Consider the following 26,707-nt stretch of genomic DNA (forward strand, 5'->3'; position numbering starts at 1 on the left):
AAAAAACTTTACAATATAATTTTCAAACAATGCTAATTAGGTAAAATGAAAAAGTCAAGTTTTAAGAGTAAGACTCATACCTCTAAAGGAATATTAGAGATTGTTCATATTGACTTGTGTGGACCAATTGAAGTGCAAAGCTACAAAGGAGATAAGTACATGCTAATTATTGATGATTATTCTAGAATCATAATAGTTATGTTTCTAAAATAGAAATCTAATGATTTCCAATTTTTTAAGTGGTACTTAACAAGAATTGAGTAAGAAGCAGGTAAAAGTCTAAAATGTTTGATATCTTACAAAGGAGGAGAATTTACATCAAATGAGTTTGAGATGTTTTGTAATGACAAAAGAATCAAAAGATAAACATCTTCTCCTAGAACTCCTCCATAAAATGGAACTGTTGAAAGGAGGAACAAATCTTTAATGCACTATGCTAAGACACACATCATGGAGAAAATTCTTGCTTTCAAATACTATAGAGAAGTTGTAAGTACATGTGCCTATACCTTGAACTATGTACAAGTCAAGAAAGGCACTGATTCAAAACCTTTAGAACTATCATATGGATACTCACCTAATGTAAAATATTTTAAGGTATTTGGAAGCAAGCATTATATTCTTAAAGATTTCAAGAATGCTAAAATAGATGCAACAAGTGAAGAAGGTATATTTCTTATTTATTCAAAAAGAAGTAAAGCTTATAAGTGTTTAAATACTAACACTAACAAAGTTGTGGAAAGTGTAAATGTGAAATTTAATGAATATACAAAAGTATATGAGGCTGAACCTATGAAGGAAGCAGATGAATACAAATCATTTTTATACTTTTATGAAGGTATGCATGTTGAAGAAGATGTTGTAAATCATGTTTCAAACCAACAACAAGTTTTAGCAACTACCAAATCACATACTATGAATGTTGAGTTACATTTAGGAACTAAGCTAAGTTTAGGTGTCGAGTTACAGAATGAATTTGAGACACATTTTGATTGTAAAATTAGTGTATATGAAAGAGATGCTAAACTACCTGACCAAGAAGTGCATATTGATTCAAAAGTTGAGAGACCAAAAGTAGAAGCTAGAGCTAAACCAAGATTTTCTAAATATGTCAAGAGATGCCATCATGCTACAAAAATCATTGGTGATAAAGATGCTAGACCAATGAAAAGGAAAAAACTTGAGGAATGATACATATTTTTTGAGCATGAAAGAACCCAAAATAGTGAAAGATTCTTTAAAAGATGTGGATTGGAGTAAAGCCATGGAAGAAGAGGATGAACAAATTGAGAAAAATAAAACATGGACATAATTAATTATTTACTCTAACAAACCTCTTCATCTAATAAATCATTAAAAAATGAAGACTCAACATACATTTGATAAACATTGAAACCTTTGAATGTAGAGTAACCAAGAAGTGTTCTTATTCCTTCCAATCTTGCAATAGGAGCGAATGTTTCTTCATAGTCTATCCCTTCTTCTTGTGTATATCCTTTATAGACTATTATTGCTTTGTTCCTTGTGACTTCACCATTTTCATATAACTTGTTTCTATATACCCACTTGGTAACAATCAATGAATGGAAAAGAAAGTTTGAATGGAAAATAAAGTTTGAAAGATTAGTTGAAGTAGTGTCTACAAAGACAAAGAGTGTCAAACATCAGGCCACAAGACTAGGAAAGAAATAGAAAAAATTGTTGACAATTGACTCTAGTGATGAAGAAGATGAGGAATAGGAAACCAAGAAAGAAAAAAAGGTGACTTCATCTAAGCAAGCAGCAAGCAAAGCTCAACAACCTTGGAAGCCAAAGATTGAGAAGATTAACATAGTGGTTGCCAATGAGGAAAACTTGATGAAAAATTTCTATGATTTATATAATAATTTTGAGAAGGGTTAGATTGATATATATACTATGAGATATATCATAGAAAAAAATCTAAGTTGAAAGGATATTGAAGGAGTAGTGAACTAGATAGTCTATGAGAAACTTCTAAATAAGAAAAATCTTGCAAGAGAAACTTCTGGAGTCTATGCTAAGGACTATCTGCAAGACTAATGATGAAGGTGAAATAAAATAATTTTTGAATAACCTCGCACCATACTTAAGAAATAAGTTGAGACCATTTCTATTCAGGGTTGGTGAAAATGATAAATTGAGAAAAGAGACTTTAGCGACTATTAGTAAGATGTTGTCAAAGTCATAGACATCATCTCCTCCAGCTCCTAAAACCTTAGAAGTGTTAGTAAGTAGTAGATTAATCAAATCAATGTTACTCTTAACATTGATGATAACAATCCATTTGGTGGTTCTAAACCAAATGAACTAGACACTAAAGATATTGAGGATAAGTTGAAACAAATTGAGGAAGAAAAAGGCTATTGGAAGTAGAAAAGAAGAAAATAGAAGAAACCAAGCAGAAATTTCTTGAGGAAGTTAGGAAAAGAAAGGAAGATGAAGACAAGAAAAGGATTGTAAAAGAAGAGAGGATAAAGAAAATTGTGGAAGAAGAGAAGAGAAGAGAGAAAGAGGGGAAAAGGAAAATAAAAAAGAGGAAGAGAGAAGAACTAAAAAAGCAACAAAGCAATAGAGGGAGGATGAGACTAAACCATTTAGTTCATCTACTCTTCTCTCTCTTGCTAGTTTAGCTACTAATGATGATGATAAAATTGATCTAGTTTCATCCTTATCTAAACTTATAGAGAAGAATAAAATAGAGAAGAGTTTACAAAGATCATTAATGCAAGTGATTGATAGACTGCATAGTACTTTAATAGTATAGGATACTTAGTCGGACCTTGAGTAGAGAGCACAAGCAATGGTAAAATATTTTGATGAAGAGTTTACAAATTTTTTGAATGTTGTAGAGGCAAAGGCTCACATTTCCCATGATGATAACTTGTTTAGTACCATCTTCCATAATATCAAGAATGACTTAGTTAATATTGATATGTGCATAAAAGAACTTTGAAAATGTCAGCAAGAAGGGAAAACTCTGTATGTTAACTGTATCTTATCATAGAAGCTAACTAAAGACTTGGATGGTCAGATAGAGATAAAGATGAGCGAGCTAGAGGCTTTTCCCAACCAAATCTAACATACATCTAACAAAGTAGATGATTTTGAGAGTCAAGTTGCCAATATTCACAGTGACATCAAGAAACAAGAACTTTGGAAAGAGCAAAATTTGAAGAGAACATTTGATTTTAGAGAATCCATTGCTCTGAAACTATATTTTATTAACAAGTAGCTAGAGGAATGTTTCAAGGCCAAGGACACATATTCAAACTTTTTGTATTTAGATATTAATGTAGTTGAGATTGCATTGTATAATTTATGTGCAATTCTCACATCAATCGAGTCTACCAAGAGACATGGACCAAAGGTAAGGATAGTTTGAAGACAATTTTTGATGATTATATGAAGATTATTTTAGCATAAGGAAGGACAATAGTTTTGATAGTTTTTGGACAATATCTTGACATTTTGAAGTTTCTCATTGATGTCAAAGGGGGAGAGATACATGTCAAAATTGTATACATATCGAAAGGACACATTGTTGGGAGAGATAAAATGGAGAAAGATACATGTGGAAATTGTAAAAGTAGTAAAGTATAATGTAAGAAGGAGCATATATGTAAGGTTGGACAAGTTATAATAGATGCAATGATTTTTTTTTTAGTTAAGTTTTTGTCACTTAACTAATTAATCCTATTTTGTTGCCATCAACACCAAAGGGGGAGATTATTGACAATTGGCTAATAGTGATATGTAATTATTGTCATTTATGGAAACACATGATGTATATGTTCACAAGAAACTTGGAAATAAATATAGTTAGCATTTGGTAATCTAAAAATTGTCTAAGTGTAGAATTTGGTTTACAGCAATGTATTATTTTGTTTATAACATGTTGCAGACATTATATTATGACTAGAGAAGTTACATGGAGATAGTATACATGTTGATGATGATGTGTATAACCTCAAAAATTTGTATGGATTGTACAAAACAAAGATAATCATATTTTGATGAAGTGGGACAATAGAATTGAAGGAAAGTATTGTTTTGATTACAAAATAATTACTTGTCCAATTAGGGATGACATCCTAGATGTTTAATCTAACTTGGAAATATGAATTGTGGTCTTAGCTGAGCTAGTAGTAATTTGTGTAAAGGCATGGTATTTATGCAAAGGAATTCTTGCAATAAGAAGTGTGCTTGTGAAGTTTTAAAGAGCTTGTAAGTGTTATCTTGTAAGATTGTGAAGTGAGAAAACTTTTATGCAAGTGATATATTTGAAATTTGAAATGATCTATTTGATGATATGATATTGAGATAAAGATTAGAGATCAAACAAAGAAGGAAAATAATAGTAAATTACTTATTTGAGCAATGAGCTCTTCTTGTAGTTGAAATTGCATGTTTGGGCAGTGGGCTCTTCTTTCATACATTATACTACAACTCCTAATAGGGTTGGAATCTCCTAATAGGGATTCAAAGTCTCCTAATAGGGATTACTTATACTGAATGTGCTCAATGACTCCTATTATGGTCTATCCTCTAACAAGGAACTTATATATCAGTATAGTATCTAGTGGGTATCTATAAGAATCAAGTATATAGCTCTAATACCATGTAATAATTTGGTATAGCTATGATATCATGGAAGAAATTGGTATAGATAAGAAACCATTAAGATCTAAAATAATTTGAATGTATAGATCTAATAGATCATACTAGATTTGCAAATCAAACCTTTAGGTGCTAGTTTGCAAAAAAAAATTCCTCAAATTCAACTATAGCCTAGCATAGAAAAATTTATATTCAATTTTCACCTAATCGATGCTTTAGACACAATGGTGAGGTCAGCTTTAGCTCTAGATGCTCCCAATATCTATGGATACTTCAGATCTAGGTCAAGGTGTCCTTAGAGATGTGAAGCAAGATCAATCTCCAATGGCTATGAAATGACACCTCTATGACTCTAATACCATGTAAGAATTAGGTATATAGCTTTGATACCATGTAAGAATTTGGTATAGCTCTGATACCATGTAAGAAATTGGTATAGTTAAGATACCATGAAGAATTTTTCTTGTGGAAAAATGAAGCCAAGATCAAGAAGCACAAGACTAGCATAATATGGATCAAATAATGTATGATCAGAATAATGATATGAGAATGAGTAAGCTTCTCAAATATTGAATAATATTGGATACAAGTACACTAGGAGTCCCTAAATATAAAGGCCTCTGGACTGACTAAGGGTCTGGACAATGATAAGTCTTACAACCAAGCACATGTCCACCAGGAGTGGATTGTCTTCCATTAAGCATAACAATTATTGTGATGATGAGAGGATAAGCCTACAAAGGTATAGCATGCACATTTATATTGTAGACACCATGTGCTAAAATAGAGTTTCTTACTCTAGTGGTGTCAACAAGACAACTCATAGGAGTATTTAAACTCCTAGGTGTCTAACCTAATCAATAATAAAATAATGCATTTATCCTAAGTAAACTTAAGTAAAGTGTAAATAATAATTATTTACACTAACACACCCCTTAAGTGCAACTTAGGGGAATGCACTTAAGCTCACAAAAGCTATGATAAAATGCATAATGGGTCCCAGCTACTAGGCCATGTTAGATACCCATATACAAAAGTAATGCTAAACACATGATACAATGCAATATGTCTACAAATGGGGAAAGAGGGAAAACCTCATGGGAAAAACTCTCCCTGAAAAAGATAGAAAAGTACAAGAAAGAAAGATGCATGAATGGATGGAGTAAACAAGACCCCCACATGATGACATACATCTTGCATATACAATAGAGAATCCCTCCATGAAATCCCCCCATAGTGAAGGGTCTCTAAATGATAATTTTCTAAAGATAGAAGAAAATTCAATGACAACAAACAACTTTCTTCCCTTGAGGAAGAAGATACACTAGGTAGAGGTGCAAATATGCTTCCCACTATGGATAGGAAGATGGAAGAGGGATATAGATGTAGTATCTCGTGAATGTTTCCTCTAAAGTCTACCCAAATGCCAACAAGTCCTTGAGGAATGAAGAAGCCATGAACCAATTTGGTCGAAGTCCAAAATAAGGTGGCAAGAAAGGTAATATGTCCATGTATGAAGCTAAATCAAACTCTGAAGATGATGAAGCATTTGTATAGGAAAATAGGGGAAGAGAAACAATGTTGCCCCCCTTCAATGATGTAGGTGCACCTATGAAAGAAGCTCCTTGATGACCAAAGAAGCTACACCATGATAGCTAAATGATGGTCCTCCATGTAGGAAGAAATGGTTCCATAGGTGTGGTAGAGAATGCTCCCCAACTGCTAGGAAGAATCCTTAGAAAATAGGTGTTAGGATAAACCATAGACAAAAATAAAAACTACATGCAAATATAACCAATAATAAAAAATAATAGATCATATAAAAATGAACACAACGCACCAAGATTTAACGTGGTTCACCCAAATCCCTAGGCAAAATCCACCAAACAACAAGTCCAATCTTATTAAAATTCAATGATTACAACCAGATTACAATCTGTAATCCCTTACAGCTCAATTCCATTGGAAGAAGCAATTTCACATCACAAAATCATGAAAATACCTAGCCCTAAACCCTTTTATACAAGTATTTTATGCCATTTTAGGGTTACAACATGTCAACCATATGTCGGCTACAATGTCATCCATGACCCAAAACCCTAAAAAATTTATGAGGTATGTATAGTACTTTCCTAATTAGTCACCATAATCTAACAATCTCCCACTTGGAGACTGATCTTGTAGCAATACTACTACCACATGGGGCTCCCACTGGATCAAACTACCCTAGTCTATATTCTTCTTTGATTCATGTTCAGTTTAAAAGACCAACTAAAACTAAAGAGGAGTTCAACTTCTCCCTTGTCACAACCTTTGTCAACATATCTACTAGATTGTCATTTGTTTGGATCTTCTCCAGCTTTAACTATCCATCCTCCAAAACTAACTGAATGAAATGGTATTGCAACTGTATGTGTTTGGTCTTAGAATGTAGAGCTGAATTCTTTGCAAGATGAATGGCACTCTGACTATCTATGAACAAATAATTATCCTTCTAAGGATGTCCCAATTCTTCCAAGAATAATTGAAGCCATATCATCTCCTTAGCTACCTTTTTAGTAGCAACATACTTTGCCTCCGTAGTGGATAGAGAATTAATCTTTTGTAACCTAGAAACTTAGCTCATGGCTGCCCCACCAAAATTAAAGACATAACTTGTAGTACTCCACCTAGTATCAATATCCCTTGCCAAATCTGAGTCAACATAGCCTTGCAAATCAGTAGTAGAGCCCCCAATGTGTAAACACTTATTGGATGTTCCTCTCAAATATTTGAGAATCCACTTGACAACATTCCAATGCTCAAATCTTGGATGACTCATATGCCTGCTAACGACTCCCACTACATGTTCAATATCTAGCCTAGTGCATACCATAGCATACATCAAGCTTCCTACAGCTGGAGCATAGGGTACCTTGGACATTTTATCCTCCTCTTCCTATTTCTTAGGACACATCTCCTTAGTCATCTTCAAATGACTAGGTAAAGGTGTGCTAACAACTTTTGCATTCTCCATAGAGAAACATTGCAACACCTTCTCAACATAATCAATCTGAGACAGTGTTAATGTTCTGTTCTTCCTATCTCTACAAATATTCATACCAAGGATTTATTTTGCTGCCCCCAAATCCTTCATATAAAATGCATGTGCTAACTGGTATTTCAGCCCCTTAATATGATCCATGTTAGACCTAGCTACAAGCATATCATCAACATATAAACATAAAATGATGTAGCTATCATCATCCAACCTCTTAAAATAAACACAACAATCTGAATGACACCTATTATTGACATGCTCATGCATAAATCTATCAACCCTCAGCTTACCCTCATCTACCATTGCTCCCACTCAACTGTGAGACTCCTACTCAACTGTGAAACTTTCCTGTAGAGGATAACTAAAAAACAACTAGGCTTTGATACCACTAGTTAGGATAAACCACAAACAGAAATAAAAACTACATGTAAATATAACCAATAATAGAAAATAATATATCATATAGAAATGAACACAAGGCACCAAGATTTAATGTGGTTAACCCAATCCTTGGGCTACATCCACCAAATAGCAAGTCTGATCTTATTACAATCCAGTGATTACAACCTGATTACAATCTATAATCCCTTATAGCTCAATACCGCCAGAAGAAGCAATTTCGCATCACAAAATCATGAAAATACCTAACCCTAAACCCTTTTATACAAGTATTTTATGCCATTTTAGGGTTATAGCATGTCAGCCATATGTCAGCCATATGTCAGCTACAAATCCAACTATGGCCCAAAACCCTAAACAATTTATGAACTATGTACAATACTTTCCTAATTAGTCACCACAATCTAACAATAAGATGTCTTAGGAAACTAAAATACAAGTTCCATAGACTGGTATGTCTCCTCATAAATGAATAAGTCCTCCAAATGTTGTAAAGAAGCCACAATCATATAAGAATGATCAAGTGGTTGAGGGTCAAATTATACCCTTGCAATGAGTGAAGAAGTCTCTTCAACAAGGAGAAGATTGATGTCATCGATGATGTCTTTGACATCTTCAATGTGAGACTCAAAAAATAGCACTGCAATGTCTGAAAGGAAGTTATCCCATGAAGCTAAAGGAGGAAGACATAGTAATACCTATTGTACTAAATAAGGAGAATCTAAGGCTAGTACTAGATCATTAGTATCAACAAGAATATTAGGATGAGCGGTCTCATTTGGAGTTGAAGGTACCATAACTGAAGTGACCAAAGATATAATGTCTATTTGAAAGGGAGGAATATTTGGATCTCCATATGCTTCCCAAAGAGACAACCAAACGTCATAAGGATTCTAGAACTTGTCAATGACTTTATATAAATTGGTATTGATACTACAATAAATGATATCCAAAAGTCTTTTAATAGGTGGCTATTCTTAAGTGGACGAGATCAGTTCATTGGAACATAAATAAGGAAATACTTCCTTATGCTCTCTTCTTAGATGATCAATGAGTGAAGCACTCCATTTCTGATAGTTCATTTTTCTCAACCTTGGTCTAAGACCACCTCAACATGGAGAGAAAAACTCCTCCATGAGATTAATGAATGTATGCACCCTCCAAAATACAAAAATAATCAATCAACCCCCCCTAATGCATGATTTGACTCTTTATAGGTAGTGCAATTACAATGGGCCACTTTGTCAATTTTGACCTTAGTGGACTTTGAATATTTTGCTTACAACTTCCTTTTATAGTTCAAATCAGCAAATAAAATAATTTTGAAGCAATACAACACAAATAAAGGACCTATTTCTAAAAGTGATATTTCTATCCACACAAGCCTATAATCTAATTGTAGATCTAGAAAGTAGACAAAGAATTATTCACTTTCAAAAAAATTTGAACTTGTTTATGTGTCTAGACGAGCCTGTATGGAGCATTTGAAGTTGCAAAATGAAGGATTGGATAGGTACAGTAACCAAAAACTAAATTTTTTGACAAATACGTGCATCAAAACCAAAAAATAATAGCACCACTAAAAATTTAGAAAATTTTGGCCAAAATCAAAAAAATTGCACCTAATTTGGAGTCCAAATGACTTAGATATGGCCTTCAAAAGGAAAAGTATCAAATAAAAAATGAATCTAGAGAGGGGTCTAATTAGAAAATTGCTATGTTAAATTTGATGGTAAGACAACCATTGCAATAGTTCTATTTGGCCTCTAGATGATGGTCAAATAGCCATCAAATGTAAGACCATGAATTACTAATATTAGCAAAAAAGATGCCCTCTGATGATGTGGTAGTACAGATGTTGATGTCACTATTGTACATAATTCAATGGATTGATCTAACATGGTAGGGTATAGATCCCACATGGAAGTAAAAAATGTTGACTTGGTAGGTAACCTATCCTTACAGATGTGGCCCTGTGATTTGCTCTGTTGTCATGGCAATGCCATAGGCCTGTCGTGCTAAGCTCGCTATGTCATGTCACCTGTAGTAGATGTGGTAGAGGGGTTCCTTAGGGTTGTTGACTAGAGGCTTGTTATTGGGCCTCATGGTGGTGTTGAGAGTCTTCACCGTAGTTAGAGTTTGGTCTTCCAATGGGAAGGATTAACATTCCTGAGAAATAAAAGACCAATGCCAAAGCATTTGCTAGGTAGTAAAGGGTTGGTAGAAGAATATTTGTTGTTACTAGCAGTTAACTTGTGATGGCCAGAAATGAATGAACTAGCACTAGAAAGTTTGGGATTATCTGATGTGCACTGTGCATAACACCCTCTAGGTGTTCAAAACCCTTTGACCATGGTAAGTAAGTAAATTGAGCTGCTAGTTGTGGAGGGTTGAGCTCGGCTAGTTTGCAGTCCACTTGTTAAAATGTGTACTTTTCACTGGTGTAATATTCATGAATAATTACCTCTTCCCATAAAATGAATTCCATTGAGATTCTATGTCAGATTTGCAAAGAATATTCTAGCAAATATTCTTCATGGGCTAGGATTTCACCACGTGGTTCTTACAAAAACAATTTCCCTATAGGCTTGATGGCCTAAATTTTTTTTTTAAAATAAAAATTTGAAAATAATGGTAGAGAAATATAAATGTAGATCTAAAACAATTTAAATGTGTAGATCTAATAGATCATATTAGATTTGCAAATTAGGCCTTCAAGTGCTAGTTTACAAAAAAAAAAATCCTCAAATTTGGCTATAGGTTTGCATAGGAAAATTTATAGTCAATTTTCATTGAATCAATGCTTTAGATGAAATGGTGAAGTCCAATTTGGCTCTAAATGCTCCCAATATCTATGGATACTCCAGATCTGGGTCGAGGTGTCCTCAAAGAGGTGAAGCAAGATCGGTCTCCAATGGCTATGAAATGATGCCTCTATGGCTCTAATACCATGTAAGAATTAGGTATATAGCTTTGATACCATGTAAGAATTTGGTATAGCTTTAATACCATGCAAGAATTTGGTATAGCTAAGATACCATGAAGAATTTTCCTTGGGGCAAAATGAGGCCAACATCAAGAAGCACAAGACTAGCAGAATATAGATCAAATAATGTATGATTAGAATAATGTTATGAGAATGAATAATGTTCTTATATATTGAATAATATTGGATACAAGTATAGTAGGAGTGCTTCAATATAAAGGCCTCTCGACTGACTAAGAGAAAACATAATGATAAGTCTTACAACAAAACACATATCAACTAGGAGTGGATTATCCTCCATTAAGCACACGAGTTAGTGCAATGATGGGAGGATAAGCCTACAAAGGTGTAGCATGCACAACTATGGTGTAGATTCAATATGCTAAAATAATAGTGCAAATAACTATGTTTTCAACATGAAAACTTAGTTAATTATGCAAGCTCCAATGTTGTAGACACCATGTTCTAAAATAGAGTTTCTTACTCCTCTATTTTCAACAAGACAACTCATATGAGTATGCAAACTCCTAGGTGTCTAACCTAATAAAAAATAAAATAATGCATTTATCCTAATTAAACTTAAGTAAAGCATAAATAATGATTATTTACACTAACAATATCATCCCCACCAGTGTTTTCCTTTGGCTAGGGCTTTCCTAGTTAACAAAATATGGTGTTATGAGTTATCTTTGTGCATTGTTACTATTATTGTTTAACATTAATTTATTTCTTTGTTATGCATGGTTAAAAGTAAGTAGTAATATCTAGTTGGTGACTAAAGTTTGTAGATTACTTATTCATTTCCCCCCTCAGTAATCTCTTTTTCTAACAACACATTGATGTAGTGAATTTTACTTTAGGAGTAGCATAAAGTAATCAAAGAGATAGAACTAAAAATTAATCACAAGCAAGGCGATGGAGGGAGAAACTAAAAATATTCATATTTTCCTATTAAGATGACACGTCTTTGCCATTTTTGTCAAAGAGGGACAAATTTTTCACAAGAAAAGTTTACTGAGTTTAGGAAATCACAGAGGGAGAATTCCAGATATAGAAGATATAGAACTATGAAATATCTATTCAAAAGGAGAAAGTGTACTAGTATACTTGATGATCACATCTACCTAGTAAGATGGAGATAATGTTGAGGGAGATATAAGAAGTGATCAAGAGGGAGTGTAAGAATTTTCCTAAGGAAAAAATTCACCAAAGAACTAAGAACTCAAACACAAGCACACAGTAGACCAAGAGAGAAAGTATGATCAAAATGACAATGTATTCAATATGCCATCATTCATCAATGTAAAAGTACACTAGGAGTGCCTATATATAAAGGCCTCTGAGATACATCTAGAATGCCTTGTAATCAACACCATGATGTGTCATACAACCAAGCACATGTCCACTAGATATTGGTTATCCTCCATTAAGCAAAAAAGTATGTGCGATGATGTGAGGATAAGCCTACAAGGGTGTGACATGCAAAATAATGTTGTAGACACCATGTGCTAAAATAGAGTTGTGTACTCCTGTGTTGTCTACATGACAACTTAACAAGGTGCAAAAACTCCTAAGTGTCTCACAAATAAGAATAATAAAATAATGCAAAATAAATGAATAATGCATAAAACTAAGTAAATTTAAGTAAGTGTAATAAGTAAATACTTATTTACACCAACACCCCCCCTTAAGTGCAACTTAGGGAAATTCCCTTAAGCTTACGAAACTAGGATGAAGATGAAATATGGGTCCCGGCTGTTAGGCCATATTAGGTACCCATGTACATAATGAAGATGCAATCTCTCATAAAGCAGGGAAAGAGGGAAAACCTCATGGGAAAAACCCTCCGCAAAAAAGAGAGATAAATATGGATGCATCAATGGATGGAGTAATCAAGACCCCCCCATTATGACATACATACAATATATACATAAGAGAATGAAAGAAGGAAGAGAGATAGATTAGGCTCCCCCCCCAAAAGAAGAATGCCAACAAGTGAAAGCTACTCCGATGAAGAAGCTAGTCCAAGAATGTAGAAAGGTGTTCCTTCCCTTAGGAAGAAACAATACCAAAGGTACACTCCTAAAGATTTATGGTGGCCCTAAAACCTACTCAAGTATCCATGTACTGATGCTGATGTTCACCCCTTTCAACTATGCTGAAAAGAATGAATGCAGATCTGGTAAGGATGTCTGTTGAACCTATTCCACTAAACCATCTATCTCCTTAACTAACAAAGAGACCTCCACTAATTACTGTTCATAAGGATCCACAATCATGGAACCTATAAAGATTGATCATGTAGAGAATACAAATGAGGGTTAGAGTGAGCCCTCACAACAACTGTAGAAGAATCACCTTCATCAATGAGAAGATATAAGTCCTCAAGTCTATCTCCCAAGTCAACTAAAGCTAGAGCTAGAAGATGAGATGTACCATGATGTTTTGGACCTTTTGTTATGGAAATATAAGCATGTGGACTGGACTGATGGGACCTCTCACTGCAACTATCAATAGAACCCCATGTGTCTGAACCTATTGAAGCACTATCGTTGGTGTCACTATTAGTTTCCATTGTGTATGATGTGTGGAGAGGAGTAGAGAACAAGCTAGTAGAAATTTCCTCAAAGTGAACATCCTTCTCCACCAAGATCTCATGTGTCTCTGGATCCATTAGTCTGTAAGACTTCACATTGTCTTCATAGCCAATGAAGGTACAAGGCCTAGGTGTCGGTGCCTTGCAATGCCTGGAAGATAGGTTTGTCCATGTTGGACAACCGAAGACTCTAAGGTGACTCGCAACTAATTTTCTACTACACCATGCCTCAAAAGGAGTCTTGCCACCTAAGGCTGGATGAGGAGATCTATTAAGTATGTGAGTAGCACTACTAATGGCTTCAACTTCAAGTATAGAATCGAGAGAATTGGCCTTAATCATGCAACTTGCCATGGTCTTGAGAGTCCTCATCCTCATAGCTGCAACATCTGTCTTATGTGGATTGAATGTTGGTGATTTCTAAAGATCAATCCCCTTAATTCTGCAAAAGTTCTTAAGTCTTTTTTCAACATATCTATTCTCATTGTCCACCCTTAGTACTTTGATGGCTTTTCGTGACTTGTGTTTAACATGAGTCTTGAAGTATGGAAGCTTATGAACCACTTCATTCTTATGATGAAGGAAGAAGACCCAAGTGAATCTCAAAAAGTCATCAAAAAATGTGAGTATGTAGCAGCCTTGGCTAACTTAAGTCACTGCAAAGGGTCCTGCTAATACCATGTGAACTAGCTGAAGAATAAATGGAGCTCGAGAAGACTTCCCTTTATCATACTTCTTCTTGAGATTCATATCCATTGAACAAGATGAAAACTCTCCCTTATAAAAGTTGATATTAGGTAGACCTTTGACCATGTGTTTCAAGAAAAGTTTCTTAAGAGAGCAGAAGTCAAGGTGACCAAACTGCTCATGGCATAGGTTGATGTTTGAAGTAGAGTGAGTTAACAAGGGTTGGGAAGGACTCTTAGGCACAAAGTGGGAGAAGGAATAAAGCTTATTGTCATCATTGACTTTCCCCACTACTACCAATGAATCATCTTTGAGACTTCACACAATCAATAAATCTGGAAAGAACTCAACCTTATGACCATCTCCAAGGTGAGTGATTTGGTAAACTAATAGGAGATTGGAACTTAGATTTGGAACATAGAGAACATCTTTGAATTCCCCATTTTCCATTTCCACATGTCCTTTCCCTTCAACTTCCATCTTAGTATCATCTCCCACGAAGATATATGGTACCTTTGACTACTTCAATGAAGAAAAGTCTTCTTTTGAAGAACCCATGTGGTAAGAGGCACCTGAGTCAAGTATCCATTCTAAAGAACTTGTGTTTACCATAAGTGCTTGACATTTACCTTTTGAAGAGGTTGGAGTTGAATCCTTGGAAGTACCGAGCACTTGAATCTTGTTCTTCTTGAGTAGATTTTCTAACTCATCGATTCTTTTTGTCTTGCAATGATGCTTGTCATGATTTGGCTTTTTACAGTATGCACAAAAATTTTTGTCCTTCTTTTCATTTCTTCCCTTTTTATTTGAAGAAGTATTGCCTTGTTGAGAGGAGTATTTTTGCATCTTAGATTGTGTTTTTTGCTTCCATTGCTTCTTCTTCTCATTGCTTTTCCCCCCTTGACTTGATTTGTGATCATCACTAACCCCCAAGGCTTTGGTCTTAGATGACTTGAGAAGTCCAAAATCCACCAAGTGAGTTTGTTCAACAATCAACATGTCTTCAAATGCATCAAAGAAAGGCTTCTAGTAAGCAGATCCCATGGTCAACTTATGAGTATTAAAACTTGAAACAAAGTTGGCGTACTCAGAAGGTAGCCTCTTTACGATGTGATGAATCAACTTATCATCCTTCATGGGATTACCACAATCTTTGGGAAGTGCCCTATACTCATTGACTTTAATGATGTAATCATAAATTGTGTCATAATTCTTAGGATCCAATTGAATTAGATCATCTTCAATCTAAAATCCCTTTTCTTCATCCACTTTACCATACAATTGTTCAAGTTTGTCCCAAGCTTCTTTTGATTTGGAACAATTTTTAATGTGAAAGAGAAGATCCCCATGTACACAACTCCTGATAACACCTAAAGCTTGTTGGTCTTGAATTTTCTAATCAATCAGTTCTTTAGCATCAGTAGGTTTGGTAATTGTACCATCAACATAAAGACTATATCCATTTTCCATTAATCTACTCCATGCAATATCTTTCCATGCAGAATAGTTGTGGGAAGTTAGAGGAGGACATTTAAAAGCCATGATGTAGAAATGAAAAGAGCACAAAATAGAGACACAAGAACATAGTACACAATCAAAAGACCCCCCCAAAAAAGATGTTGGTACTTTATAAGTAGTGCATTTACAATGGGCCACTTGTCCAAATGAATAAGGTAGACTTTCTGATTTCTCGTTTACAACTACCTTATGAGGTTGAAATTTGTCACTTAAGTACTATAGCTTAGATTTACAATAATTTTGAAAAAGAATCAAGGCTTTACAATGCCAAAGAAGGCCTAATTTTGAAAGTGAGAAATTGGTCCACACAACCCAAGAATTTGAATTTAGATTTGGAAAGTGGGTATGTGCAGGATCATGGTGTGCCAAAAAGTGGCGATCTGAAAAATATGTAGTTCTGAAATGCCTCAAAGAATTCCAAAATCTATTCCCACTTTTTTCCCACCCATCCTAATACTAAATGAAAATAATTAATACCTTTATAATTCCTACTATATCTTTCAATACCAACCTCATATGGTCATCTTTAAAACATCTCGAAAATGTGTTTTTGGCATGTTCTTATGTGTTTTTTACTTCAAGCATGTAGCTGATGACTTTTTTTAAACCAAAATTTGATGTAATGAAAAGGGTTTCTTAAGAATGTTCTTAGCTTTTCATAAATATAATTTTTGTCAAATGACGAGTTCAATAAGTAATTATTACTTATTTTGTAATGGAGTTAGCTACAAACTGGTGATTAACATATTGGTTGAAAAATAGTTATAACTTTCAAACCGTATAAGATTTGTGAAATCCAAAAGATGTGTCACATTCTATGCTTTGACTAGTATAAGAAAAAAAAAAAAAAACTTAATTTTGATTTTTTTTGAACTAGTTAAGGTGGTCAGACACGGGAGTTTTCTAATTCTGAAAACAATATAGTAGAAAATTCATAATTAATTATTTATTTGGAATAAAAATTGCCAAAAATATGCGTCACATCCAAGCATGAGTCTAATTTTTATATCTAAAATTATATTTAAAAATATTATCATTTGATTATGATTAAGGTGGTCAGAGATACACCTACTTTTTATTTTCGCCCTGAAATTTTTGTAGTACTGCATTAAAATCCAAACTTTTGACCAATCAAATAATTTTTTCTCCAGATAAGGCCTTGTAGTTTAAAAACTATATTCAATTTCTTACAGATTATTTTCTTACAACTTTTTGATATAAAGTCCAGAACCACTTTAAAATTATGTGTCAAGTTGACATAACCCTAATTTGTTAATTTTTCACTGCCACTTAAGGCCATAGTTTGGTACACCATGATCCTGCACATACCCAAGTAGACAAAAAAATACCCACTTTCAAATAATAAAAAAACCTGAAAAAGTGAATAGATGTGCCTGTATAGAGCTTCTAAAGTTGGAAAAGGTAGGATTATGTAGGTATAGTCACCAAAAAATGCAATTTCTACAAACTCCATGCACTAAAATCAGAAAAAAACACCACCACTAGAAACTTTAGGAAATTTTACCCAATTTTTAAAAAAATCGCACCTGAATCGGAGTCCAGATGTCCAAGATATGGGCTCACAAAGTCAGGCTGCCAAACTAAAAAGCAATCTAGAGAGGGGTCTAGAAGGAAAATTGCTTGTCTAAATTTGATGATCAAATGACCGTCACTTTAGTTATAAAATGCCTAAAAGTGATGGTCAAACGGTCATCAAATTTCACCACATGAAATGATGATGTCAGTAAAAATTGCATCTTTGGATGACATGGTAGATGACGAGGTTGCTGATCGGGAGACTGTATTGTACGGAATGTATGGATCCATACGCTAACGTGGCAGAGCAACCTAGGTTCCACGGGTGATGTGACAGTCCTAGTTGTTGCTGTTGATGTGGCAACATCTATATACATGGTAGCCTATGTGTAGGTCTAACTTGGCGTGATGTTCGTTGCCACATCAAATTGGATTTAGCTTGCAGTAGTGAACCAAAGGACACCACATGGCATTGGTTCAGATTTCATGGACTACAGACTAACAGACATGAGGTAGTTGAAGATCATGGGGGGCCAAAGGTAGTAGATCACGACCAGGCTTGTTTTACGAGTGCTGAAGTGTAAAATGATCACTGGACTACAATGTAAAATTCCACATTCATGGGTGGAGTGGTCTATAGACTATTTTAAAAAAAATCCTCGCAAGCTCTTAAACAAATGGTTGCTAGTTTGTGGGGAGCTGCCAGTTCACTTTGGTGCTAGATTATGTGGCTAAGCCGTGCCAGAGTTTATAATGCCGACTAGTTTTACTGAGTGCTTTGCCCATGTTATAGGTGTCAGATTTGGTAGTTATGACCTTTGTTGATTTGCAAAGGTATGGTCAGTTCACTTTCAAATGGAATTAAACCCTACGAAATAATATCTTCCAAAAATGGCAGATCCGAGGTGAAATTTTTTTCACTAATTCTGATAAAAATTACAGGGCAAAAAAATTTATGCTAATTCTGATGAAAATTACAGAGAAATAAAAGATCCAAAAATTAAATTACAGATCTAAAAAAGAACATACCCGAATTGCAAATTGGAGCCTCCGGGTTTTGATTTGCAAAAAAAAATTGCCTCACAGTCGACTTTGGGCCAAGGTAGCTAAATTTATAGTCATTTTTCACTAGTTCAACATTTTGGATGCAATGGTAAGGTCAGATCTAGCTCTAGACACTCCCAATTTCTGCAGTACTCTAGATTCAGGCTGAGTTGATGAAACAAGTGTGGTCTCAAAATGGCTATGTGATGAGAAAATCTCCAAGTTGCTCTGATACCATGTAAAAATTTTCCTAAGAGAAAAATTCACCTAGGAACTAAGAACTCAAACAAAAGCACACAGTAGACCAAGAGAGAGAGAGAGAGTATGATTAGAATGACAATGTAATCAATATGCTATCATTCATCAGTGTAAAAGTACACTAGGCATGCTTGTATATAAAGGCCTCTAAGATACATCTAGAATGCCTCATAATCAACACCATGATGTGTCATACAACCAAGCACATGTCCACTAGATATTGGTTATCTTCCATTAAGCACGAAAGTATGTGTGATGATGTGAGGATAAGCCTACAAGAGTGTGACATGCAAAAAAGTGTTGTAGACACCATGTGCTAAAATAGAGTTACATACTCTTGTGTTGTCTACATGACAACTCAACAAGGTGCACAAAATCCTAAGTGTCTCACAAATAAAAATAATAAAATAATGCATACACCTAAGTAAACTTAAGTAAGTGTAATAAGTAAATACTTATTTACACCAACAGGGAGTCATAAGGATGAGTTGATTGTCTTTTGATCATAGTAGAATTTTTGTAAACTATTCAGAAGATGAAAATTTTTGATAGAGGGAGAGATTTCAATACAAGGAATTATTTTCTTTTTGGTATTTTGTTGGTCTTACTAATTACGTTTGGTTAGTTTGGTTTGTCGTCAATGCCAAAGAGGGAGATTGTTGAAGATAGATAAATACAAGCATGATAAATATGTTTCTATCATTATTTTGTCATTGATGTCAAACCTACTACTTGTTGCTAAGACAATTTCTTAAATGATTTAAGCACTATCATTTGTTTGACTGATGAAGATGATTTGATCAAATAAGGTAACAATAACACCTAGAGGCAAGGTTGAGTTATGATATGAAAAAGAGTACAAGGATTGGTTAAGATAGTTATATTATAGTGCATTAATAATCTACTTAAGTTTTCAAAGGTTGGTTACACTAAGTAAGTTCAGAAGGATGAGTTAAAAATAGTTTGTCTACCAAGGACGAGTTAAAAATAGTTTGTCTACCAAGCTTGATCAAGTGGATAGTAGGTGTTGAGAAAAATTACTACAAGCTAAGTAAAAAATTAGTTAAATCTGAGAAAAGTTTAGTTGATGCCAAGCACTAGTAAACTTTAGTTTGTGTTGAGTGTTTTGACAGTAGATGTCGAGCAATGCAATCTGTGTCAAACATCAGAAGTAAGTTAATGTGGAGTGTCAGCATTATGTGAAAGATAGATAATTCAATGAATTTGAGCTAATAAGTTTGATTTCTTAGATCGTGTGAACCATGTACGAGATAAAATTGATGACCTACTGGCACAAAATTCAAGAAATTTTTTTAAAGGTGAATTCAAATAGGATTGAAGGAGAAGTTTCTAGAAGGGAATGAAATAAAATTAGGGGTAGATTCATTGAATCATATCTAGTCTAACCTAACCCTAAAATAAATGATGGAGGATGAATGATAAAATACACTAATTCTCTATTTATAGAGATGGTTGGTTAGAATAAAGGTTTGATGTGTGAGAACCTAAGGAAGACAAGGAGTCTAGGGTGTTTTCTTCATTTAATGACCTAAGAGAAGAGACTATATTGGCAAACAAAGCAATAAGGCTTAGGGGTATGGATGCTTGAAGGGTGAACAAACTATTAGTGATCAAGTGTGTGAAAGCCAAGAAGAATGGATGATTGAAACAAAGATCTATAATCTGAAAATGAAGTTATAGGTTGTTATCAGATCAAGCATTACCATTATTCTCTAATCACTAGTACATTTTGGTAAATATCTATGTGATGAAATTTTTTAGTCACACCACTAAAAGTTTTAGTCACATTACTAAAACTAATCACATTCCTCTATTTCTTTGCACTTGACAAGTATGTGTGGAAAAATAAGTGACTAATTTGGTCACTAGGTAAAATCACAAGATCAACCAAATAGAAATTACTAAATAAATGACCAATTAAATGACTAAATAAGTGACTAGATAATTAGACACCTAAAAATAAGTGACTATATAATTAGTAATCTATACTTTCTATCTTAAAGACTTCTCATAATAGTAACCCATGCTTTTAGATTCTTATGGTTCATGCTTCCAATGACACATCACTATATTCTTTTCCATTTTTTTACCACTATTTTCAGTATGAGTAGCAATTGTCTCTTAATTAACATCAAGCATTTCTTCTCATGCTTATGTTTCAATGGTTATGTTTTTTTGTACAATTCATTGTGGGGTATTGATTCACTATGATACCATTATCTTTTCTTTCTTTGATATGTTTTATTTTGCCAATGTTGTATTATGGTTGACTAGTTGAAAAAAGCCTTTATGGTACTATTATTTATATTGCTCTAAGCACACTGGTCACCTTTGACTTTTGATATCCCATTGTAATAAGTCTTCAAACCCATTGCAATGTTAATTTGTATCTAAAAGAATTTTTATTTAGTTTTATTGATGAGAGAAATTAAAATGACAATATATTATCTCTTTTATCATAAAATGTAAAAAATCAACAATGAGGAAAAATTCAAGGTACTTTTCCAATATTGTTAAACTCATTCTATTTTTAAATTGTTGCTAATTCAATTTTTTTTTTTTTGTAGAAATGAAGCTTTAAGGTTCTCTACAAGTTGGAAGGAGCAGAGCCACTAATTAACAATGCACTTGAAGCTTACAGGTCCTTTTAAAATTATATTCTTATTTTTTGAATTGTTTCTCTTAGCATTAAAGAAGTGCAAAGTTTTTAATGGTGGAAATTGTCACTTCTTGTGGATTTTCATTTAGGGTTCTTAATTTTTCCTATTATGTTGTAGGTAGTTGTTAGAGGCTTCTAGTAAACTATATTTGTTAGAAAAAATGATGGTTAAACTCAAAGAACAAGGGCATAGAGTACTAATTTATTCAAAATTTCAGCACATGCTAGATATATTAGAAGATTATCTTAGTTATAAGGTATTTATTTGAGTCTCTTAAGCTTAATGTTTTTCTCAAGGAGATTTGTATGCTATTATTATTGTTTAGTGGTCTTGTAGTTGTGATATTTCAAGTTAACAGTTGTCATTTTTTCTAATGTCATTATATTTGATTGAAGAAATGGAGCTATGAACAAATTGATGCATATGTAAGTGGAGTGGAGAGACAAATAAGAATTTATTATTTTAATGCACCCAATTCCATAGGATTATGTTTTATTCCTTCAACACAGGCTGGTGGACTAGGGATTAACCTAACAACTATAGATACTATAATAATATATGACAAGTAATGTAGTTTTTATATATAGACAGTGGGAGTCATTCGATTGTTTCAATATTATTATTCTTCTTAGTTTATTAATTCTTTTCACATTATTCAAATTATATGTAGTGAGTGGAATCCACATGTGGGCTTGCAAGCAATGGCTAGGGCTCATTACTTGGGACAAATAAATAAGGTCTTTACTAATTTCTCCTTGTACTAAAAAGTGTCGAGCTCTATCTACTTCTTGAAACTTATACTCATTTTTTATTAAAGACTCAAAAATGAATTTGGATGATCACACTTGATAGGTGATGATTTTTAGGTTTGTTAATAGAGGAACCATTGATGAGTGAATGATGAAGCTAACAAAGAAGAAAATGATTCTTGAGCACCTTGTAATTGGATGGTTGGAAACCCAAGTTCTTAATCAGGTATTTAGAAGAAGAAAAAAACATTTATTATTTATGTCTATTTTTTATGGAATTAATGTGATTGCATACATTTTTTAGCCATTGCATGTTTACAATCTAGTTAAAGTAGCCTTTCAAACAATCTGATTTTCATATTACTAATAGCCAACTCCTTTTTTAGGAAGAGCTAGATCATATATTATGTTATAGAGAAAAAGAATTGTTTGTTGATGAAAATGATGAGTTTCAGAAGGCAAGGGAAATTCATTATGATGATGTAGCTATAGATAGGTAGATCATATGGAATTCACATCTAACCATGAATTGTGCAATTTGATTTACTGCTCAATACAATTCTTTCTAATTTTTGGGTTATATGTTTTTTTGAAAGATTGTTTGACCGGTCGCTAGTTGTTGCTAAGGAGGCAGTGGCAGATGAAGAAGAATTCTAAAGGATTTTAAGGCAATCAATTCTAGCCCTTGAGTATCTATGATTCTATCATTTCCCCTTAATTTTGTTTCTTGCATGTGAGATGTGGTCATTTCTATATTGTACACTAACATATAGGATCATGTTGTACTCTTCTTTTTTTTGGCTTATAAACGACTATTTTTGTTTTCCAATTTCAACTTCTAAAGCAATATTGATTCACCTATAGGCAGCCACAAGAGTGGAAAATATAATAGGTGGAGGATTGTAATGTCTTTTAAGTTTCAACCATACATTATCTTCATATAGAATTTGAGTAATTTCAATAATTTTTGTTCTATAATGGGGTCTCATCATAACCTTTTGTTGCTTATTTGGAACTTATATTTTGGTCATTTAAGCATTGAAGTCTAATAATTAAGTCTTGTAGTGACCTTGTTAATACATGGCAACATTAGTGATAGAACTAATTGATGGTGAATTGGATGTTAAAACTTATATTTTGGTCATTTTAGCATTGAAGTCTGATAATTAAGACTTATAGCGACCTTGTTAATAGATGGAAATATTAGTGATAGAACTAATTAATGGGGAATTGGATGTCAATCAATCAAATTTATTAGTTCCTACAGGAACTATAGCACAAGCTTGATGCTTAAGTGGCTATTAATCTATTTCTATTTAGCTAATGAAATTTCCTTATGTTTGTCCATAAATTTCTTTCCTTATATTCATTATACACAACTTTCTTCAGTTTAATTAGTTACAAGAAAAATAATTAATCATGACTTAATTTCATTGGCATATCAATTCTTGCAAGAACTATCCCACAGATTTCAATAAGAGAGAACATATGACTATTAAAATATGTTGGTAGGCACTAGATAAAAATACAATTTTATTTTACTGAGTGGATGAGTTGGGACATGTAATACAAGAACTATTGGCAAGTCAAGATTAAATTCATATGGAAATCTAGGTCTATTAGTAGTTTTCAAGATAAAGATATCCACCTCATTGATGAGTTGGCCTTACTTCTTTTATTTTTTTGCCCTTTCTAGTGGCATTCATTTTTAGTGACACATGTAATCTATGCTAGTTATCCATGAAGTCTAGGACTTATAGGAGATACTTTTTAGAACAATCTATGATACTCAAGTTAGCTCAGTCGAATTGCTTGGAGAGACTTAATGCATTAGTCATTGTAATGGGGATGATGAGGGAAAACAAGGTGGATTGCTATAATGCCTCACCAAGGGATCCAAAGAATTCACCTAAAGTTTCACTAAATTTGGTAGCTTTTTTTTTATACATGAAAGTAAAAACCATTTACAGCTTATACATAGTAACGAAAGCAATAGCAACAATCCAAATGAAAGTAAACATACTTACATAATAGGATACATTCTTCATGGATCCCTTAACATTGAATTACATCTAAATTAACTATCCATCTAACATCGCATCCTCATGAAATAATAATGATACATCCAATGTACTTAAACAATATACAAGTTTCCTTTTTAGAATTAAATTTTAGATTGCTCAATCATCCACTATACATATCATAGGGTATGAAAGGCTTAAAATAATATACATATGTGAAATAAACTACATCATCATCCTAATTCTAATCCATCATGTAATAGCATAAATGAAACCACAAATCATACATGATACATCATCATAAGAGATAACCATTAATCATCAAACATAATTAACTAAGTGCATGGTTCCTCCTAACAGTTAATAGCATCATTAGACTATCATGGGTCCTAGCCATCCCTCCGTGCGTAACATCCCAAGTCATAGAAGAGATCATCAGTATTATCATAGTAGGAATGTCACTCCTAAATCATACTACATCATATGCATAAAGTAATCTAACATGCAAAATAAAGCATAAGATCTAACATATGCAAATCGTCAATGAAAGGATACATATCCACCATCATGCATCAACTAACATGTCTCAAACAGATCTCAAATGATAAGAGTGATAAAGTACTACCACTCGACCATGTGGTACCTAAATCATCCACTCCCACTACTTGAGGAGATAATCTCAAGTCCCAAATAGGTTGTCAAAATTACATAGCATAAATACTCTCTAGGTCCAGGAATCCTAAAAGTATACTAACTCAAAGGTTCCAATAAAAAAATTGACATCTAATCCTAGAGGCACACAAAGACATGTAGGAAAACTACTATGCAAGGGGGAAAGTGTCATTCCATGGATCACTGATGCAAGAGCATCCAGAGGTATAAGGGCAATCTTGTGTCAACCAAAAAAATGTATTTAAACTTAGTTTTTGTTTCATGTGTTTTCATTTCTAGATACCCATTTGGGTTAAATAAAGGTTCCAACTCTCACAGTTCCGCTATCAGTGTTCTAGGATAGAGTATTTTAACACTTTGGGATACGTATAAATGTCAAAAAAATAAAATTATGTAATTGAGCCATCATTTTGGTGAACTAGAAGGTGTAAATTGGTCAAAAGATTGTAATTGTAATTTAGAGCATTCTAAAAAAAGAATCAGGTCGAAAGGCCCCATGGTTTGAAAGTTATTGCAATTTTTTGATTTCTAGAGACCTCCTAAGAATGCTTCAAAGTTAGGTTAGACACATTAAATGACCTTGAATTGGGCTGAAAAATGAGAGATGAGCTAAGATCCTCCATAGGGCTATAGAGCACTTCGAGATCTTTCTAAAAATGTAAACAGTTCGTCAATCGGAGCTACGGTTCAAAAGCTATGCCTCCTGAAAGTTAAGTTACTATTTTTGGATTCTTCTAGATTTGCATTGACTTCTAATGCAGCTTCTGGAGCCTTCTACTTGGTTGGTGGATGCCAACTAGTACTTTCTAGAATGTAATCCTAATCCTTAAACCTCTGGGGTCTATTTAAGAACATTTTTGGCATTGTAAAAGGTGGTTCGGAGTGGAGTTTGAGAGGAGGTACTAAAAGGAGAAATTATCTCCAAACTTATACTGTTGTAAGCCCTTAGGGCAATTTTTAAGTCTATTTTCTCTGTACTGAATATAATAGCATATTTACAAAATTAATACAATTTTTCCTTTCCTATTGTGTCCATTCTATGCTTGGGTCGTGTCCCCATCAATCATGCTAGAGTTACCCTAGCAGTATCTCAATAGACCCTGGCCCCCTAGTGATCCCTATGCGGCCACTAGTATCATCTCATACAAATGAGGCATACTATAAAATGCAAGGTCACAACCAAGCGTTCTCTCTACTCCCATCCTAGTCTGTACTAGCACTCAAGGCATGGGTGAGAAAAAAATAATTATCTTTTTAGGTTCATTAAGTTAGTATTAGTTGTGAATGTTTTCACTTATTAAGACAACTTACAATGAGTTACCCTAGCAGCCACTTAGGGCCCCGACCCCTATTGCAAGCCACTTCTCGACACTACAAGTAGATAACCTACCCTAAGCTCATGGAATCATAAATGTCAAAATCACAAAAGATAATCCATAATATAAACATCAAATCTCCATGAGTCAACTAAAAAACATCATAGATAATCATGACCACAACAGTTCTCTATTAGCAACTAAAGGTATCCTTGATAATCACAATAATCATTTGTTCTTAAGAAGCAACCAAAAAGTATCTCAAAGTAATACTGATCGAAGAACAAAAAATGGTTGAGTCAAAACATGTCACAACATCACATCATCAAGATTAGATAAAAATTCAATTCCATCAAAAGACTGGGAGTAACTCAAGTATAATTGATCAATGACTCAAAATGGTTAAGTCAGGTGTCTCATACGTATGAATCTCAACTTCACACAAGAAGACTGGATAGCAATAACAATCAGTAAATACAAACATCTCATAGAGCATACCATCACATAACTATGGTTGGGTTTATAAAGATCAGAATCAAAAGACACCATCATAAAATCACAATCAT

The 26,707-nt window shown here is 33.7% G+C and overlaps 1 pseudogene; it reads left to right on the top strand.

Moving 5' to 3' along the window:
* The window catches only part of LOC149554251 (uncharacterized), a 170,764-nt pseudogene that overhangs the window by 54,543 nt on the left and 89,514 nt on the right, over positions 1 to 26,707 (top strand).

The sequence above is a fragment of the Cupressus sempervirens genome, chromosome 6 (assembly GCF_028749045.1).
Source record: "Cupressus sempervirens isolate cs-2001-9-10 chromosome 6, ASM2874904v1, whole genome shotgun sequence".
Taxonomy (NCBI): Eukaryota; Viridiplantae; Streptophyta; class Pinopsida; order Cupressales; family Cupressaceae; genus Cupressus; species Cupressus sempervirens.